The following is a 21,250-nucleotide window of genomic DNA, read 5'->3' as shown; positions in this document are numbered from 1 at the left end:
TCTATAAAGAACAGAAGGCCTCACACTCACTTTGAAAACGTCCTAACCTTCTTTAGAAGGATTGTAGATATCGAAAGAAAACTCCCCCTTGAAAACCTCTCAAAAATACTAGAGATTCTATTTCCTCGTATCTGTGGGGCCAAGAGTCGCTTGAAACACACAAACAAAGCTACCCGTAAGTGTTTAACACATCCTTCAAGAAATCGTGTATCGTCATATGAAACATGGCATCCAAAGCAAATAGAAGAAGATAAAACCATTTTTTATTCTCGCCAGAGACATCACTACAATCGCTCATGAAACATGACTCCAATGAGATATTAAACTCGAACTCAAAATTATCCAAAAGCAAACCACGACTCAAGAGAAGGTTCCTTTGGCCAATCTTGCACAAAACAATTCCACCATCGACCAGATATGATCGGTTTGCTTCCATCTTCTATATTTTTTTATTGCCCTCGCGACACTTTTCGTCATCGCAACAAAAAGCTCAAAAATCGAACAACAAATTATTACAAAGAATAAGGCCAGTTGGAGGTCAAGTACGGGGCTTCACATGGTGGTGCAACAGCTGAAGAACTCACCGCAAGTGCGAGTTAATAAGATTTAGAGGGAGAGTTTAACCGAGGTGGAGGAGTCGGAACGAGTTAGATGAGGCTGACAAGTTCGTGAAGCAATGGTTCTTTAGGAAAGTTGCGCATGTTCAGAAGAACGATGATGATTATGTCATTGATGATCCCACACGGACTGACCACTGAGCCAAGCTTTCAATTATAGATTGGTTTACATAATTTTGTATAAAATATATTGCAACTATTGTTGAAAATATAGAATTGAAAACATATTCATCATTATTTTGACTATTATCTTTAAATTTTAACCATTAACCTATAAAATAATCTTAAGTTAATATAAAATTAAAATTAAAATTTTTAAATAGAATGTATAAACAATTATCTTTAAATTTTAACCATTTAAATTAACCTATTCATCATTATTTTTTAAATATATTTTTGAAATTATAAACAATGTTAAACAATAATATTTAAAAGAAAAAATATATATTATACATTTTTCTTTAACTCGAAAATAAAAGTAAAAAAAACTTTTGATTTGAAAATTATTTTTTAGAGTCAAAATTATATTTCTAACATTTATTTGTCATCATATAACGTGCTTATTTTATAATTTATAAACTTATAACTGTTGGACAAAATGTGCACTTGAAAAATATTTTTCAACTTAATATAAAAGTTAAAATCATTGAATTATCATGAAAAGGAAAAAATATTAAATTTTGTCTAAAAGTGTAAAAATTTTATTTTAATTTTGAATTGATTTGAGATTAAAGTTTCTGAATAAGTCCTTAATCATATATTTTGCTTAGGTTTAAGTCCCAGAATAAGTAATTTTCTTGTTTTATTTTTTTTGGCAGTTAAACACACTACAAGTTATACAATATTATGTAAACAAAATCACAAATGATGACACATGTCGCCATTTGATTAGAGGATTAGATTTATTAAATTAAATTATGATTAAATTGACAAAATGTATAAATATTGATGACCAAATGCGTAAATATACCATTTTTATTAACTATCATGTCAGCAGTTCCGTTAATTGTTAACAGAAAGTGTCTTGATTGAAAATATTTAAATAGTTAGGTGGCTCGATTGACAAAAATTCAAAAATGATGGTTAAAATGAAAAGGGGATATAGTTGGGTGGTCACTGGTATAATTTACCGTTATTTTATTGATTATTTGTAATTAAATTCAGTTTTTGATTTACCATTATTTATTTAGGGTAATTTAGGATATTTTTATTTTTTCCTTTTCTTTTAATTGATGTATTATTTATCATTAATGAAAAAGATATTAGAGTTCTCTTTTAGGGTTTTTAAAGGCCTACAAATAGACACTCATCTTACATAAGAGGAGAAAAAGAAAATAGGAGTCACCCTTAGTTTTGTAATTTGAAAGATACAAGCAAATAAAAAGAATTTATGTTTGAAGAGAATTTTTCATTATACTTTTATTCTTGTTTTTCGATCGATTTCAGATTTTTTTCTTTTTAAAACTCTATCGGATGAGAAAAAAACAATGAAATTATGGAAGTAAATATTCTTGAATTTATTGCTATATCGTTGTTCATTCTAGTTCCTACCGCTTTTTTACTTATAATATACATAAAAACTATTAGTCAAAGTGATTAATTTTAATGAAACTTGACTTTTTATCAAGGATTTAAGAAAAAAAAGAATTCCAATTACACGTCTTAAATAAAATGAAAGGACTAGAATCAGCAATATCCTATAAAACTCGATAGTATGGTAAAAAAATTCATATTTTTTTATACCATACTATCTATATCTATTATTGGACTGTATAAAGATACAAGCTTAATATACTTAATATAGATGAATTTGTAATCACCATTTTTGTTTTTACCTTAGCGTTCCAGCAGCTTCCACTCCAAGCCGACAGCAACCCATGGTTACCTTTTTGTCCACGTTTCAGCAGTTTTCAGTAGGAACTGCCCCCTCCACGTCCATGTTCCAACATCTTCCACCAATGACAGTTGATTCTACGCTCCACACAGCAGCTGCCAACACCCCAGCTCCACCTGTGGCCTCCCTTACTCCACGTCTCGGTTTCAGCTCCCCACCAACAAGCAAGCAACAACAAAAATCATCATATGTATTTTTCAAATTTTTTTTATCTTACAAATGTAAAATTAGGGTTATAAAAACCCAAAAAAATATTTTAAGGAGGCCCGATGGATGTTTTTCAAGAAAAAATTGTAACTTTTCCCCATTAATCGAAATACAACAGCAAAAACAAGAAACATTTCCAAAGGTTCATTTTTTCAGTACCTGTTTTCCTCGTTATTTTCTTGTTTTTCCGAGTAGAAAAATAACGAGAGAGGAGTGAGTTTACCTTTCCTCGAGATCCTCGTCGGAATCTCGAGTCGGCGTGGTCCTTGGTTTTATGAGGAGCTCTTGGTCAAACAAAATAGAGAGGAGGAAGAAAGCCTCTTAGGGGTTGTTTGGTCTCGGTTTAATGACCTATTCGGCCATCTTTGCCATGACCAACGTCGTGACCAGCGGCGTTGGTGAGAAGCTTTGAAGCTCTCGGCCGCACGTTGGGTGTAGAGAGGATGGAGAGAGTTGAGAGAAATGGAAAAAATAGGGGTTTGTTTATTTTGTTTTCACGTTACTGGAAAGTAAAAAAGGGGAGTGGTTTACATTTATTTTATTTTTTGGAAAAATCACGTGTCATGTCCCTGGTTTTTTGAGTTTATTGCTTTATTCACTTAAAATAGGGAAAACCACCAAATAATCCCTCTAATTTAGGTGCATATTTATACTTTAGTCCCTGATTTCTGTATTTTTTTATTATTTTGAAATTAGATGCTATATTTTTATTTTTTTTATTTCGATCTCTATGTTTACTTTATTATTTAGTCATTCTAATTCTATAATTTAATCTTCTAAACTATTTTATTTGGGCCTTATATTATGATATCTTTTTTTAGTTCTTAACTGTTTCTCTTTATTTTCTGTTTAGTTTATTTTAGTCATATATATACACACATGTTTCATATTTTTTAAATGCCTTATTTTGCTATCTTGTATGTTAATCCTTATGTTGTTTATGATTTTATTTTATTAAAGCTCTAAAATATGTTTATTCATGCCTACTTTAGTTATATTCATTTTGGTTGAATCAAATTATTTTAATATTGAGTTCTTGGGAGAAATTATCATATTCTTATTATTTCAGCTGGAAAGAAAAATATTCGTCCTAAAGTATTTTAGGGATTATTTTCTCTTCGATTGGAAATATTGGAATATTTTCTATCTCTTCTTAGAATTTCCTGTTAAATTATGTAATTGAATTTGGAATAATAAGATCATAAATTAAATTTATATTCGAATTCTTAGATTTTCACTACTAGAAACAATTTATAATCGATAGGGTACTAATTTTGGACGTTGTGGGGGTGTTAATCTTTCCCCAAGCGTAATCGACCCCGGATCCCTTTTTATTATTAAAAAGAATGAATTTCCGGTTATATGTAGACTAGTTTATCTTTTAAATGATGTTTTCTTAAAAACTCTTTTAAAAGGTGATTTTTAGGTATTCGACCTACCTAACCCAAAAAGTTTGATGACGACTCCAAAACATTTCATTGAAAACCATTTATTCACTTGTTTTTCAAGAAACGTTGTGTTGGGCGAAAATCAGTTTACAGCTTGACAACTCTGCTGGGGACGTTGATGGTCAAGCCCTAAATCAATTATATATTATCTCTATAGTTAGAAATTGAGAATTTAATTTTATTTAATTTACAATTCTTTTGATTTCTTTCAAATTTTTATACTATATCCTTCTATATTAATGTTTGTATTTGATTACTTTTCAGATATTAAAATTTTGGATTCGCTTTAGTTTGATTTTTGTTTGGTGGTTTGTCAAAGGTTTGAGAATTTCTCATCACACACAACACGTGCATTGCATAAACATAAGCTCTATACTTGAGCTCTTTCCCTTTTAAGTGGGAGTGAAAGCGACGTCTTTACGAGAATTTATTCTCCGTGTCAGACCTAGCAAGTAGCTTTTGGGGTTCATATGCTCTATGTCTTCGTGAGGATTTATTCTCCGTGTCAGGCATAGGGAAATATGCCCTCTCGAATTGAACTCGGTCCGCTTAAGCCTATAATGGGCTAGGATCGAGGGTTTGGCTCACCCAAGGGGGCACTAATAGGACAATTCAAGTACTTTTACTTCTAGAACCAAACCTTATACAGAGAATGTAGCAAGCCTACCCCTCTAGAGCAATGCGGATACCTTAAGAGAACTAGAATGCATGTTGTTAGGACTATTAATTTTATTTATATGCTTTATGTTTCAATCTCAACTTTGAGTCGAATTTAATTATTTTTGCTAAGATTACATTTCTTTGACTAATTATTTCAACTGACTTGATTCTTCTTGTTTCTACTAATATTGATTTCCTTTTGTCTACTCTTATTGCATTTTTGCATGAACATGACATATTATTCAAAGGTATTGATCCCTAAATAATTGATTATTTGGAAGGTTATTGAAAAACAATACTACAACAACGCCTTTCTCTGGGATCGGTAGAAATTCGAAGATGCTCTACGTAGATCGAGTAGCTAGAGGGAGTCTATCTACTAAGGATACAATCCAGACATTTGCCTGATGAGGTAACAAGTTAGACTTGAGATGATTCGATGACAAAGCCAACTGTTGAAGATCACAAACCAGCTCGAAAGACTTCTAAAAGTAGGAGATGAGGTAGAAGCTTTGAACATGATGCAGTACCCAGATGCTCACAGGAGCTAGGCAACTTATAGATGGACCAGATCTTCACTTCCCCAGTGTACCGAGACATTGTCGGTTTTCAAGAATTGTTCTAGGAATAGTTATTTTAGGATCAATTCCTTGTTGCATTTGTTTCTCGCATTTTGCATTTGCATATGCATCTTTGTATTAGCATATACACATTGCACATTACATGGTGTATATTGCATCCCAACATGCATTAATCAAGGGTCCCGAGAGTAACTCGCGGAGAATCTTATGATAAGGGTTTTGAGGGGAGATGAAGTCAACCCATTCGTTCCTAGAAAATAATTGAAAGTTATGGACATGACACTATCACCGTCTAAAGATCAAGGAACCTCATTGAGAATTATGGGGCACTGAAGCGGAAGATCCAGAACCTGATGGATTCAAGAGCATAGAAAATCGAAGAGGGATAGGGGCATTGCACCTACCACTTGCACTGAGAGCATTATTTTTTGTTTGAAATCGTTTTTGTTCTATCTTTCATATATGCTTAATATCTTAATGATTGAACTTATGCTACCTTCTATGGTTGAATAATTGAACGAGTTTTAATCTTTAGTTTATTTGAATATCAAATGAATTACGGGTTATCTTAATTCTTCAAGTATTATAAATTTTTGACATATGACAAGATTAGACCTTTCTTATCCTGTCTAAAAGCCCATAAATAAAATCTCTTGATTCTTTACCCAAAATAATTCATGGCCATTACCAAATAACCAAATTTTGACATTCCTTCTCTTTGAGACTTTGAAACATTGCTTTTATCTTTTTAAAGACAAAAATCATATCCTTACCTTTCTTTGAGCCAACAAAGTCACACCATCATCTTCTTAGATGCAAAGCTAACATTTTTACCAATAAAACTTGAAGACATTGAGTACAAGATGTTTACTTGAACGTAAACCTTCTTTCGAGAAGACAACGTGGGACATCTCGCATCAATTTTCTGAAGTTGTGCTTGTACAATTAAGGCATGTTGGAAGCAAGAAGCAAGAAAAAATTAATTCAAAATAATTCTATCATGCATTAATTATATTGTTTTCATGTGAATAAAATTAACCCTGAAAATCTATCCCCCTGGGGATATCTCTTCTGCAATGACTTCTGTGTATGAAATGATGAATAGTTTTTTTCTTTATCCATTCACAAAAGGAGAAAATGTATCCCTTGTGTCCCCATTTAAGCCTAAATGATACTTTTCTTCTAATTCAACCCTAACCAATGATCACCCTCCACACCGGGGGGCAATGTGAAGGAAATTTGTTTGCATGAGCAAAGATCATCAATCCACATGAGATATCGAAAGGTGAACCAAATGCAAAGTGCAAAGATCAAATCAAGGTGAGGATAAAAGTAAAGAAAAAAAGAGCAAAGAAAAAAAATCAAAGAAAAAAGAAAAATCAAAGAAAAATAGCAAAAAGGAAAGAAAAACAAAGAAAAAAATGACAAGAAGCACATGCAAAGAGTCCCTCGACTCAAATGACGCATCGAGTTTTAAACCATGAGATTGATCGAGCACAGTCATTTCAGAATCAATTCACTATAAGGTCATAGAGCATCTAGAAAAAATAAAGGAGCATACGAGTAAATTCAAATCGAGCAAGGCAAGATTAAAGGCATCAAAATGAATTGATCCTTGGTTCAATAACCCTTAAACTTTTGTTTGGGCATTTTATCCCTTTCTTTCATAACCGTGAACCATGGCCTACATTACGTGCTTTAAAAGTCCCTTCTAATCATACATAGATTTCTAAACATAAAAGACTATCTTCATATCTCATCCCTCCCATCATGATTAATCTTTTATTTACAAAAAGGTTTTCCAAAATCTTTAATGCATGATAGAGAAAAATAAAAAATGGGGGTTCAAGACGTGAATTATTAATAATGTCTTGAAACTAAAGGAGGACTCGAGTTGAAAACCTAAAAAGGCGGCTCGAATATAAAGATGGCGTGGTTGTTGCATAGGAGGCGCTATTAAATCCCTTAATAAGGCATCACACAACCCGAGTGTGATCATGAGAGTTGGAAGCCGAAGAATACTTCCAATAGACGATCATTGAAGCTACTCCATCAGATATGTGAACATCAAAGAAATAATAACATCATACCTTAGACCAAAGACAATAACCTAAGACTTTTATCTTTTCCTTACTTAACCATTTCTCAAAGATAGCGTTGATCTTGACACTTGTCAAATAACTATAATTTATTGAAGGATTAAAAGTGTAATTAATTATTTGATATCCAATTAACTCTTGTTTTATGATTTGTGTCAATTGTGAAACCTAGAAAGGGGCATTATTTTCTCAAAATCTTTGATTAAACATTTTCAAAAAAAAAATTCTAATTGATATTTTCATAATTTTGAAAATGAAATAAGAAGAAAAACGTTTTTCAAACAAGACAATCTCTCTGGAGTGGATCTTGGTAGTTGATATATTACTTTCAGACACAAAGCTCATGCTTAGAATCAGTGCTGAAGCAAGAAACAATAAATGATGAGACATCTTTAGAGATTTAACTTTGAATGTTGGGGCATCTTTGGGGATTAAACATCATGATATGAAAAAATCAGATCTTCTGAAGACATTTCCTCAACATGCAGGAGTGGACATTCTATAATCCTTTGATATCGCCTCTCTAAAAAACAGACGTCGTCTCGCTTGAGACAGTTTTACTCGAAAAATATATTTCGTTTTACTCAAGATTGTTTTTCTTAAAGCCAATTTTGTCTCATTGGAGGCAGTTTCCCTTGAAACAAGAAATTTTCTCACTCGAGATAGTCTTTCTTAAAACAAACTTTGTCTCGCTTGAGAAAATTTCACTCGAAACAAAAATTTATCTCACTCAAGATAGCTTTTATTGGAACAAACTTTGTCTCACTTGAGACAGTTTCCCTTGAAACAAGAAATTTTATCCCACTCGAAATAGTTTTTCTTAAAACCAACTTCGTCTCACTTGAGACAGTTTTCCATTGAAACAAAATGTATCTTACTTGAGATGTTTTTCTTAAAATCAACTTTTTCTCGATGGAGACTGTTGAAAACATTTTGATATTTCGATATAACAAAGTGTTTAGTAATTTTAAGATTTTATATTTGATTTGAAATATTATATTCGATTCAATTATTCGAATATTTCAAATATTACTCCAAAGTTTTCAAATATCAATTTTACTCCTTACTAAATGAACATTTGAGTTTTATACTTAAAATATATTTGAAACAATTTTTAGAAAGTATTTCAAACCACAATCGAGTCAAAATTAAGATTTCATAAGGGTAGTATTGATATTGCCTATACAGTATCGATACCCCCTAAAGATCGAATGCTAAAGTGGTACCGATACACCTACACGGTATCGATACCCCTATACATAGTATTATCGATACCATAGCCAATGGTATCAATACATAGTATTACCGAGAAATAACAAAATGCAAAATGGGTACCGATACCATGATCGGTACCAATAAAACTTTACATAGTAGTATCGATACCTCCTGGACGGTATCGATACTACACTACAAAGTAGTACCGATAACCCTTGGCCAATATTGATACCATTGGAATGCAACGGTTGAAATATTTGAATTTATAACAGGTAGTACCGATACCCCTATGAAGGAGTATCGATACCCATACGCTCCCAACAGCTTTTTGAAGTGGATTTCACACTACAACGGCTCTATTGACTCCACCAAGATTTCCAACATTCAAAATTAATCTAAGGTGTATTTAAACAAGTTTTGAAGCCATTGGTGATTAAGAATTACAAAAGAATTGAGATAGAAACAAGAGAGGAAGCATCAAACCTCAAGTTTGAGCAATTTAAGCCAAAATCCTTTCAATATTCATTTTGCTTTCAATAACACACTTTGTGCTCAATTGTATTTATCTTTGAGTGCTCTTTCTTTGTTATAGAATTGTGCAAACATTCTACCTTGTGAGGTTTTTCTGTAAGTTTGCAAAATTTGTAAGTTTCTCTTTGAGAGAGAGTGTTCTCAAGAATTTTGGGTATAATTCTTGAGGGAGTTGTAAGGTTACTCTTTTTCCTCAAAAGAAAGACAAATTAGTGAATTTTTAGAAAATCCTTAGTGTGGATAGCTAATGTAGTGGACGTAAACTTTGGTTGAGAAAGTCGAACCACTATAAATCGCTGTGCAAATATTTTCAATTTTTTTGTCAAAGCTTCCATCAAAATTTTAATTGCCAATTCACCCCCTCTTGGTCGATTCATCCAATTGATTAACCCAACAATTGATTAACCCTCTTGGTCGATTCATCCAATTCGATTCATCAAAATTTTTTGTCAAAGCTCATTGGTTATTTCCTCACCCATGAAATGATGATTCAAGACGAGGTAGATCATGAGAAGAATGACGGCACAAAGAAGGAGACAGAGAAAAAGAAGAATGTTGGTGTTGCTCTCAAATCCACCAAAGATGAGAGTGACTCTGACGATAATGAAGATGAAGAAATGGCCTTGCTTTCCAGAAGACTCAGAAAATTAATGAAGCCAAATAGAGGAAGAAAATTTCAAAAAAATGAAGGCTTTAAAAACGAGTCCAAGGAGAAGGACCCAATCATTTGTTATGAGTGCAAAAAGCATGGTCATGTTAAATACGATTGCCCACAATTGAAGAAGAAAGGTCTTTCAAAGAAGAAGTATAAAGCACACGTAGCTACTTGGAGCGATGACGAATCATCCGATGAAGAGGAACAATAAGTAGTAAACTTGTGCTTAATGGCCTTCGGGGAGGATTCTCAGGTAACCTCTAACTCATCTAATTTAGAAGATTATTCATTTGATGAGTTATTAGAAGAATATAATGGGTTGACTTCAGATTATGAGAAATTATTTTCAAAATACAAGAAAGATATTTCAAAATTGAAAAACAAAAAAATATCTCATATCCAAGAACAACATTAAAGTTGAAAGTAAGATTAAAGATTTGCAAGTCAAAATCGATGATTTTGAAAAGAAAAATTCTGATTTGCAAAACTTACTTTCGAAAGTTTATGATGATCATCAAAAGGAAATTGATGATCTTAAATCTTCTTTCAATAAAGTTGGGTCAAAACATTTTGAAAAAAGATAAATGTCAAAATATAACTATATTAGAAAGAATTTTAAATCTTACAATCATAAAGGTCCCTAAAGAACCTCTAATGGTTAAATCATTAGGAGTATGTGTTTCTAAAGGAATTAATGCTTCTAAAGATAAGGGTATCCTAAATAAATGGGTACCCAATGGGATTAGGATTTTAGGGACTAATGAATATGAACCCAAAAGAATTTGGGTACCTTGATGGTGGATGCTCGAGACACATGACTAGATACAAGAGTCGGTTTACTAAGCTTAACGACAAAAATGGAGGAGTGGTAACCTTTGGTGACAACTCAAAAGGTTACATTAAAGGTATAGGTAATACCTCTTCCATACAAATAGAAATATATATGTGAATGGGTTAAAGCATAATCTACTAAGAATTAGTCAATTGTGTGATAAAGGATACAATATAACCCCCTCAGACCGATGCGGGTAACCCGATCCAATCTGGAGTGTCACATTAGGGCCACCGGAGCGACCCACTGTAAAAATAGCGTAAAATTTAAAACTTTTCTTAAAACACGTAACGTATAAAATCATTTATTAGTATTCAGAAATAAAACAGATTTTCAGACTCGTATATAAAACAAAATACAATTACATGCCCCCTAATCACATGTATCATACTCTGAAAACAACACCGAAAGAACTCCCTTACTGTTTTTGATAGCTGCACTGGTATAATTCTTTTAACCTGCAATGTTGAGTAATAGAGTGAGCTTCGGAAAGCTCAGTAATACAGAACTACCAAGTGATGCTAAAGGACATGCAGATAAATGTGAAGCCATAATTTCCTTATTGAATCAAACGTATACCAGTTTGCAAGATAATCGGGGATTCCATTAGTAGTTCATCGAGTAAAAACCATGAAGATCACAGTTCATAGGAAGCATTCATAGTATCACGTTTTATGAGATCGAATAGGATGTCTAGTGTGTTACAACAGTACGATAAAATCATAGTAAGTACAATAAACAAGTAATAGTTCAGTAAATCATCATAAAATCATAATGAAGTTTCACTTTTGAAACTCGTAGTTTAAATCCTTTTCATGTACACCATCCGCAGTTCCTCAGAACTACGTCTGTAGGGCTTACCTTAAGCACACAGCAAAAAGGAAGCCACCTAAGGATAGGCTTTGGGCATGTATCCTTAGGCTCGTAAGTCCATAGGGCTTACCCTAAGCACACGGCAAAAGAGAGCCAACCTAATAGAGCATCTTGGGGCCCGTGAGCCTACCCAAGAGTCACATTAGGTCCGTAATCATCGTTATCATATATCAATGAAAACCAATAATCATATATCAGTCATAGTCCATAAACCATCACCGTAAGTCGGTGTATCATAAAACAATAACCATAGATTTTAGTGTACCTCATTTCAAAATAGATAAAATAATTATGTAGTACATAGGGAACACACTAGAGGATCCAAGTATTTTTCAGAGGCATTTTGTAACTATCGGTAAGGATAACATGAAGCTCGTGTAATTTGATCGAATTTTAAGAACAAGGTCCTATTGGAGAGAATCGATTATTAACCGATCCAATCAGACATTTAAAGTTTATACTTTAGAATTCCACTATGATTCATATGCATCAGGAAAGCGTTCCAGAATGCCCAGAGTGATTTGAGCTAATAAAGGAGAAACGAAGCTTCAAGACATTTACAATCCATGTTAATCGATCAGTTTATCAAACAATTCGAACTGAACAAGCTCCTTGAACTAATGCATGTGGACCCGTCAATTTACTGCCTTTTCAGAGTATTTACTCTTTAATACCAAATATTCTTGTCCATAAATCATCTTCGTAATCATCGCTGAATAGATCTTCCAATAGTCTTTATTTCATTTCCATATTTCAACGATATCAGGAAATACATACGTACTTGATTCATGTTTTATGTCCCATAAGGATAATTCATCATGTAAGTTCAACAGTGTTCACAAACTCATCAAATCACCTATTTAATCCTCAGTCATTGAGGTTACTCATTTCGTTTATCAGTCAAGTCTATCCCGATTACTTCAGAGCTTTCCAGATAATCCAGACGTTTCTGAATTTCATATATATATTGTACTTTCGTTTAATTTAATTTGGTCTTCGTGGTTGATTTGTATAACAAATATCCATTTCTTATTATCGAATGCGACCTAGAGTTGAGTTGAGCTGAGTACTTTCAAAATTATCATCGAACCACACTTGAGAAGACGAACACGCATTCAAGTAACATCTATACATTTCAGGTACTGACATATACACTAGCATTGATTGCTCGGCTTAATATGTGATCCATAACTTTTAAGAGCAGTACCATATCCATGTTTATTTGGTTTCCTTAATTAATCCAACACTTCTACTAATTTTATGTCATAAGGGTATTTTGGTCATTCTGGTGCCCAGTTTCATTCCATTCTTTTCAGAGCTCGAGGATATCCAATCATTCTTGAGCTTGGTAATATTCTTGAGTCTTTTTCATTACAGGGGTATTCAGGTCATTTTACAGATCCGGTGTATTTCAATTCTTTCCTTCAATTCTGTCTTATTATTTAATTCCAACTTATAATTTATTCCAGACCTTTCAAATAATTCTGATAAAAGAGCACCCTCGATAATTTATTCTTAACTCGAAGATTTTCAGATCGATTGTCTTCTCAGAAGTTACCAACAGGTTATCAGAAATTTTCTATACAAAGACAGGATCTTAACAATTAAATCTGTAATTCATTGAGTTAAGTACAAATCCTCAAAGAACTTTCTCATTCAGGGTCAACTCGAGCTATTTTTACCTTTCAAGGGCATTTTCGTAATTTCTTAACCAGATGATTTCGGTATTAACTCTTAACGAGCATACTTATAATTTAAAGATCCTATGGTTAGTTGTTTCCTCGAACATTCTCTGATCTTGAAATGATTCCTTAACAGACTTCTAGTATCTTGCATAATCCTTATTGGGGTTAAAAACCGGTTATCCATAATTTCCAAGTAAAACTAACATTTCTTATGCACATCAATAAATTTATCAGATCAATATGTCTTTTCGTATTTACTAATCCACTTCCAGGGACAATTCTTGTCATTTTCCAACATAAGGGTAATTTCGTAATTTTACCTAATCGAAATATTATCATAATTTCCCATATAAGTACCTTTAACATTTAACCTTTGATGATATAAAATATAAGTTACAAATCCAGGGTTGATTTCTTTATCACTTATCACAAACTTGTAATTTAATTTTAACAATTCCTCAATCTCTTATATTAGTCATTCGATCCGTATTCAATTATAGAATTTCTACCACATTCATATCGAGTGAATAAGTTATTCAACTCCACAAAAGCGACCAACATTATCTTATTCATGCATTTACCAATATCAACATGTTCCATAAAACATAAAGAGGTAGTAAAATATTACCTCAATTTTTGTGCAATATTGATTGATAATTAAATTCTATTCGAACGCCCTCAATCTTGAAATCATCTTCTAATATTTCCTCGGATCCATATCAACAGAAATTACATCAAAAACTGAGCTTAATTTCGAAAAACGGATTGAATCAGGTGATAAATCAACCAAAACTAGCTTACCGGGTTTGAATTTATCGAAACGGACTTCGGATTCAGGACGTCGAAAGCATATAATATAACTTTTCAAAAAATTTGGAATTTTTTGTCAAAATCAAAGTCAACGGGTTTGACTGACAATTTCAAGGCCTTCGGGTTCGAATTTTGAAAAACGAACTGCAGAATCGGATTTGGAACGTCGAAAAATGTCAGGATAGGTATACTCGGTCAAAGTCAAAGGTCGTTTAATGCCCGGTCAAAGCCAATCAAAGTTCTGGTCAACTGTGGTCAACGATCAACAGTCGACCATTTTACACAAATATCACCCTAACAGAAATTAATTACCAAATTAGCCACATTATGCAAATATTTACCAATACAACACCCGGATTTTACACAAATAGCACCCAAACATAAATTAATTACTAAATTATCACCCAGACGATGCCCACTCTCGGGGGGTGACGCGTGTGGTGCGTGAACAGTGCTACGGTGTCGGAAAATTCCTGGAAAAATTCCTAAAAATTAATTTAAGTGATTTTGAGGCACTTACAAAGCTCGGTTCACAATTTTGAACGGCGGAGAGCTCGATTTCGAAACATCAAAAACTTTAACGGTCTCACCCCTCCATGCGCCGGCGACGATGGAGAAACGGAGAACACCAGTGGACTCGAAACGATGCAAGGAACACGATGGTGTGGGAGGTGTCGTAAACAGATGACCGGATCGTCGTGAATCGACGAAAAATCAACTGAAATCGAGTAATTACCGACGATACTTCCGACTGAAATTAACTACGAATGGCGACGATTCACGATGAAAGGTTTGAGGGGTTTTGTTACTCGGTCGACAACGAACACAATGGTGGTTTCGGTTCGTCGATCGGAGTTCGGACGACGAGTAGATCGGAGTTGAAATTAGGGTTGTTGGAGAGCGAAAACTGAGAAAATTCTGCTGAACCTCCGCACGGGGAGAGTTTATGTTTCTCTCCAAAATAAAAATGGTTAAATCATGGGTTTAGCCACTGAATTTCCTGTACTTCTTAAAATGGTCTGTCAACTTTGAAATATTACAATTTAATCCATCGTTTCTTTCAAAATACCAATTAAATTCACCACTTTATAATTTCTTAAATTTAGCCCCTAAATTAGAGTGTTACATACAATGTCTTATTTGAATCTAACAGTTGTAAAATTATAGACATTGTATCTAATATGATTATGCTTATTGGTCATAGAATAGGAAACATTTATATAGTGCATTTAGATTCAATAAATATGACTAATTTATGCATAGTTTCCAAGGATGAACATGATAGTTGGTTATGGCATAAGAGACTAGGACATACAAGAATGAGTGTTTTACAAAGACTAAATCAAGGCAATTTAGCAAGAGGGTTGCCAAAACTGAAATTTAATCTTGATAAAATCTGTGATGCATGCAAAAAAGGAAAACATAAGAAAGTTTCCTTTAAATTCATTAATATTGTATCCACTAGTAGAGTTTTACAATTGATCCATATAGATCTTTTTATGCCAATTAGAACAACTAGCTTGGGTGGAAAACAATATGCCTTTGTCTTGGTAGATGACTACTCTAGATTTACTTGGGTTCTATTTTTAAGTACTAAAGATGAAGCACTAGAAAATTTTATCACTTTTTCAAAAGTAATCCAAAATGAAAAAGGCTACTCCATTCAAGTGTTAGGAGTGATCATGGTACTGAATTTGAAAATCTTGGATTTACTGATTTTTATAATTCAAATGGGATTAGCCATAATTTTTCAGCACCTAGAACCCCTCAATAAAATAGATTCGTTGAGAGGAAAAATCAAACTTTAGAGGAAATAGCTAGTATCATGCTTTGTGAAAACAATTTGCCAAAATATTTTTGGGCGAAAGCCACAAATACCGCTTGTTATGTTATTAACCGAGTAACGATTAGGCCTATTTTAAAGAAAACTCCATATGAAATTTTCAAAAATAAAAAGCCTAACATTAGTTATTTTCATCCTTTTGGATGTAAATGTTTTGTTTAAACAACGGTAAAGACAACCTTGGCAAATTTGATGCTAAAAGTGATGAAGGAATTTTTCTGGGTTATTCCTTAAATTCTAAAGCTTATTGTGTATTTAATAAAATAACTTTAGTGGTAAAAGAGTATATTCATGTTGTTTTCGATGGTAATCCCCTTCCGAGGAAGGATTCATGTGTTGATGATGACATAGGTACAATAAATGCAAATGATGTGGGAGAACCATCATCAAAGAAAGAAGTGAAGGATTAGAAAACTCAAGATGCCTTCAAGAATCTAAACATTGAAGAAAGGGAAATCACATTCCCAAGAGAGTACAACTATGTCAAGGATGGTGAGATTTTAGGTGATCCATCCAAAGGGGTAACTACTCGATCTTCTCTTAGGGACATTTATAATTATGTTGCATTTATCTCATGCATAAAGCCTAAAAATGTTAAAGAAGCATTAACTGATGAAAATTGGATTATAGTTATGCAAAAAGAGTTAAATCAATTTGAGAGAAGTAAAGTATGGACATTAATTGAAATGCCTAGTAATAAATTTACTATAGGTACTAAATGGGTGTTTAGGAATAAGCTAGATGAAAGTGGTAATATAGTGAGGAACAAGGCTAGACTTGTTACTCAAGGGTACACTCAAGAAGAAGGAATTGATTTTGATGAAACATATGCTCTCATAGCTAGGATGAAAGCAATTAGAATGTTGTTAGCATTTGCATGTTTTAATGAATTTAAATTATATCAAATGGATGTTAAAAGTGCATTTTTAAATGGTTTTATAAAAGAAGAAATGTATGTGGAACAACATCCTGGTTTTGAAGATTCAAAATTTCCTAATCATGTTTTTAAATTGACAAAAGCATTATATGGTTTAAAACAAGCTCCTAGAGCTTGGTATGAAAGATTGTCAAACTTTTTAATTAAAAAAGGTTTTTCAAAAGGGCAGGTTGACACTACATTATTTTTGAAACGAAAAGGTAAATATTTATTGGTAGTTCAAATTTATGTTGATGATATAATATTTGGTTCTACTAATGATGCTCTTTGCCAAGAATTTTCAAAGCTAATGCAAGGTGAGTTTGAGATGAGCATGATGAGGGAGCTTTCATTTTTCTTGGGGGCTCCAAATCAAGCAAAGAAAAGATGACATCTTCGTCAATCAAGCAAAGTACGTTCAAGATATGATCAAAAAGTTTGGATTGGAGAATGTGAAACCCCAAGCCACTCCTATGAGTTCATCTACAAAGCTTGACAAAGATGAAGGAGGTAAATGTGTCGATGTTAAATTGTATAGGTCAATGATTGGTTCTTTGCTTTATCTAACCGCGAGTAGACCATACATTATGTTTAGTGTTTGCTTATGTGCTAGATTTCAATCATGCCCTAAGGAATCACATCTATAAGCCATTAAGAGAATCTTTAAATACCTTAAGGACACTCCTAGTATAGGACTTTGGTATCCTAGAGACTCTAGCTTTAGCTTGCATGCCTTCTCGAATACGGATTATGGAGGATGCAAAATAGATAGGAAAAGTACCTCCAGTACTTGTCAATTCCTAGGAAATATGCTAATTTCTTGGTTTTCAAAGAAACAAAATAGTGTTGCAATATCTACCACTGAAGCGGAATACATTTCAGCCGTTATTTGTTGTGCACAAGTTTTATGGATGAAACAATAACTTTTAGACTATAGAATTGAAGTAGGTACCATTCCTATCAAGTGTGACAATACTAGTGCTATTTGTCTCACTAAAAATCCCATCCAACACTCTATAACTAAGCACATTGAAATTAGACATCATTTCATTAGAGATCATGTCACAAAGGGAGATGTAGTTTTAGAATTTGTAGATACTTTGCAGCTATTAGTTGATATTTTTACAAAACCTTTAGATAAAGAAAGATTTTGGACACTTAGGAGAGAATTAGGTCTGACAAACCTACCTTAATTCTGTGTTTAAAATAATCTTAGCACTTTTAATTATTAAAGAAAAATGCATATAAAAATAACATTTTTGAACGCCTTCTATGCTAATAGTTAGTGGAGTTTATGATATTTAGTTAAAATTAATAATATGTTCAAATTAGGCTTAAGTGTGATTTGTTTGATTGAACATAATTAATTTTCATATAATATGAGTTGCCAATACCACTAGGGTTGATTAATTTTGCATGCAATGTGTTTAAATGTATATTTTTGACCATTTTGTGCATTTGGTATCGATATTGGTCACCCAGTACCGATAATCCTCTTGCTAGGTGCAAGGTATCTATACTACTAGCATAGTATCGATACTTCTTCAATATGTATCGATACTGTTCTTCATAGTACCGATACTTCTTCAACGGGTATCAATACCCTTGTATCGATACTACGTAAAAATGCCTTGAAGTATCGATACCCCTCGAGGGGTACCGATACCCCCTGTTCTTTTTAGGCTTTTAAATCCCTAAAATAACTTTATTTGCCAAAACCCCTAATATCAACACTCTCACGTCAATCCTCTCTAAAATATCCATAAATCTCCACATTGCTCTATTTCAACAGTTTCAAGTCGAAAATCTTTCATTCTTCAACTTATAATCCTGCTACACTTATCAAAATCGTGCAAACAACATCACATCCCACTCAATCTCAATTTTTTCAAGATAATTTATCTGAACCACTGTTTTATTGATTTTTGAACATATGACTAGTTCTAGTTCAAATTAGTGATTAGACATTTCATAAATTATAGTTTTAAACTATAATCTACACGTAATTTGATCAAAAACACATTTTTAAATTTTTCAGAAAATTTCGAGATAAAAAATGTTTTTTTAATTAGTGTTTTTGATTTAATTATATTGTTTTCATGAAAACTATACATACTGTTATTTTTCAAACTTATTTTTTTAAATAGTTTTCAAAATTTTCCCATTAGACAATAGTGCTAGAGAACCTTGATTATTAAGGACTCATATTGATTTTTGGGATTAATTGTGTTGCATACATATGTTGCTTAATTGCAAGTACACCATCCAATTCTGATTTCTTGAACCATGTCTCAATCTCATAAACGCCCTAGGTCTAGTCGTTCCTCCCAACCATAAAACCAACCTCCAATCCACCTCCAAATCCCAATCCTAATGAACCCGATATGACCATTCCAAATTCTTGTTTCAACGAACCTAACCGTAGGGGTCTCTATACTCGGTACGTTGACCATTTTGAGTTATATCATATTAGGGGAGAGCGTATACCGTCTATTCAAGCCATGATTGACATGAACTTCAAATATCTCCTTACCCTTATATCATGGAAATTTGATAAACTATTGAAAATTAAACCTATTTTTATCAAAAACTCATTCGTATTTTCTATTACAATGCTGTGTGTGTACAAAATGAGTCTCGAACCGAAACCGTAAGTGTTCGCTCCTATCTCTTGGGGTAATACATCAATATAGACTCAGACTTTATATCCACAACCTTTGGATTAGATAATGAAGGGTTAGATAATGAGAGAGAGAAAGTGCCTTCACAATATGAAGTCAATTCGAGCGTAAGCATTCTTGACTATCAAGAGTGTTTCCTACACTTCATGATCTCTTGGTGATTTAGACCATCCGGAGGTAAATATTCTAGATTTAGAGCTCTTGACCTATGGTGGATGCATTGCATCCAACATAAAAGGAAAATAAATCTCCCTCAAATTATCTTTGGGGAACTCGTAGAAACCATAAACAACATTCCTTCAAAAAAGAGTCAAAATTTTAGTTTATGGTTCATCACAACCGACCTTAAGGTAGACCTAGACATAGGCATCCCATTGACCACCGAAATTAACCTCAAATCCTTAAAGAAATCGGGATGGACTATAGATGACAATAAAAATTGGATTCGCTCAACAAAGAAAACCCCTAGTGCTAGCTCTTCACGAGCTGCTTCGTCTCCGGCTGCTGCTCAAGAGCTTGAAGACCTCTTACAGGATGTCGACGATCCCGTAAACCAGACCGAGGACGAGCCAACCAGGCAAGAGAGTCTGATTCCTTCTTACTTTCGATATTTTATTGAGACATTTGAATTGAGGTTTGCAACCTTAGAGTTCCAATTCACAGCTCAACACTTAGAGCAATAAAGGGAAACTTAAGCTCTCTTTGACGAACTCAATGCAAGGGTCGATGCGCTTACACGAGATGTGGCTTCTGTACGAGCACATTTTTTCTCCTCCCTATCCACCGATGGATGACTGACATTGCCTTGCTAGTTTTCTTATTTTGAACTTTGAACTTATACATTGTTAAACATTTTTTATGATTTGGATGTTTGAATATTTGGTTGTTTGTGTTTTGGGTGTTTAATTTTGAATAATTAGACTTTTGAACTTAATTGAATGATTATTTTAATTAGTTTATGCATCATTTATATTTTAGATCAATTAGGACCAATCCCTATTGCATATTATTTATGAATATTGATTATGTGTACTAATGGCTAATATTTCTACTGTCTTTGATCTTAGCAGTAATATACATATATATACATAAATTTGGCAAACTTGTTTTAAAATGAATCATAGAGTCTTTTTTATTTAACAAAAAGCGGGAGAATATAGTAAGGGGGAGTGGGGGAGTAATCTTTCAAAAATGAATTTTCAAAAGAAAATCTTAAAATTTCAAAAATGTTTTGTTATATCAAAAGGGGTGGAGATTGTTGAAAACATTTTGATATTTCGATATAACAAAGTGTTAAGTAATTTTAAGATTTTATATTTGATTTGAAATATTATATTCGATTCAATTATTCGAATATTTCAAATATTACTCCAAAGTTTTCAAATATCAATTTTACTCCTTACTAAATGAAATTTTGAGTTTTAAACTTAAAATATATTTGAAACAATTTTTACAAAGTATTTCGAACCACAATCGAGTCAAAATTAAGATTTCATAAGGGTCGTACCGATGTTTCCTATACAGTATCGATACCCCCAAAACATCGAAAGCCAAAGTGGTACTGATACCCCTACACGGTATCGATAACATTGGAATGCAACGATCGAAATATTTGAATTTATAACAGGTAGTACCGATACCCCTATTAAGGAGTATCGATACCCATACGCTCCCAGTAACTTTTTGAAGTGGATTTCACACTA

General features: G+C 33.0%; 1 long non-coding RNA gene across 1 annotated transcript in view; it reads right to left on the bottom strand.

The window, feature by feature from the left end:
- Window positions 1-21,250, bottom strand: part of LOC120115782 — a 35,884-nt gene that overhangs the window by 3,241 nt on the left and 11,393 nt on the right. Inside the window, exon 2 of the long non-coding RNA XR_005515507.1 lies at window positions 18,055-18,061. This is a non-coding gene — a long non-coding RNA (uncharacterized LOC120115782). The remainder of the gene's footprint in view (window positions 1-18,054; window positions 18,062-21,250) is intronic.

Source organism: Hibiscus syriacus, unplaced genomic scaffold, assembly GCF_006381635.1.
Source record: "Hibiscus syriacus cultivar Baekdansim isolate YM2019G1 unplaced genomic scaffold, ASM638163v2 tig00110271_pilon, whole genome shotgun sequence".
Classification (NCBI taxonomy): domain Eukaryota; kingdom Viridiplantae; phylum Streptophyta; class Magnoliopsida; order Malvales; family Malvaceae; genus Hibiscus; species Hibiscus syriacus.
Note: the sequence above shows the minus strand (reverse complement) of the source record. Positions and strands in the feature narration are given on the sequence as shown.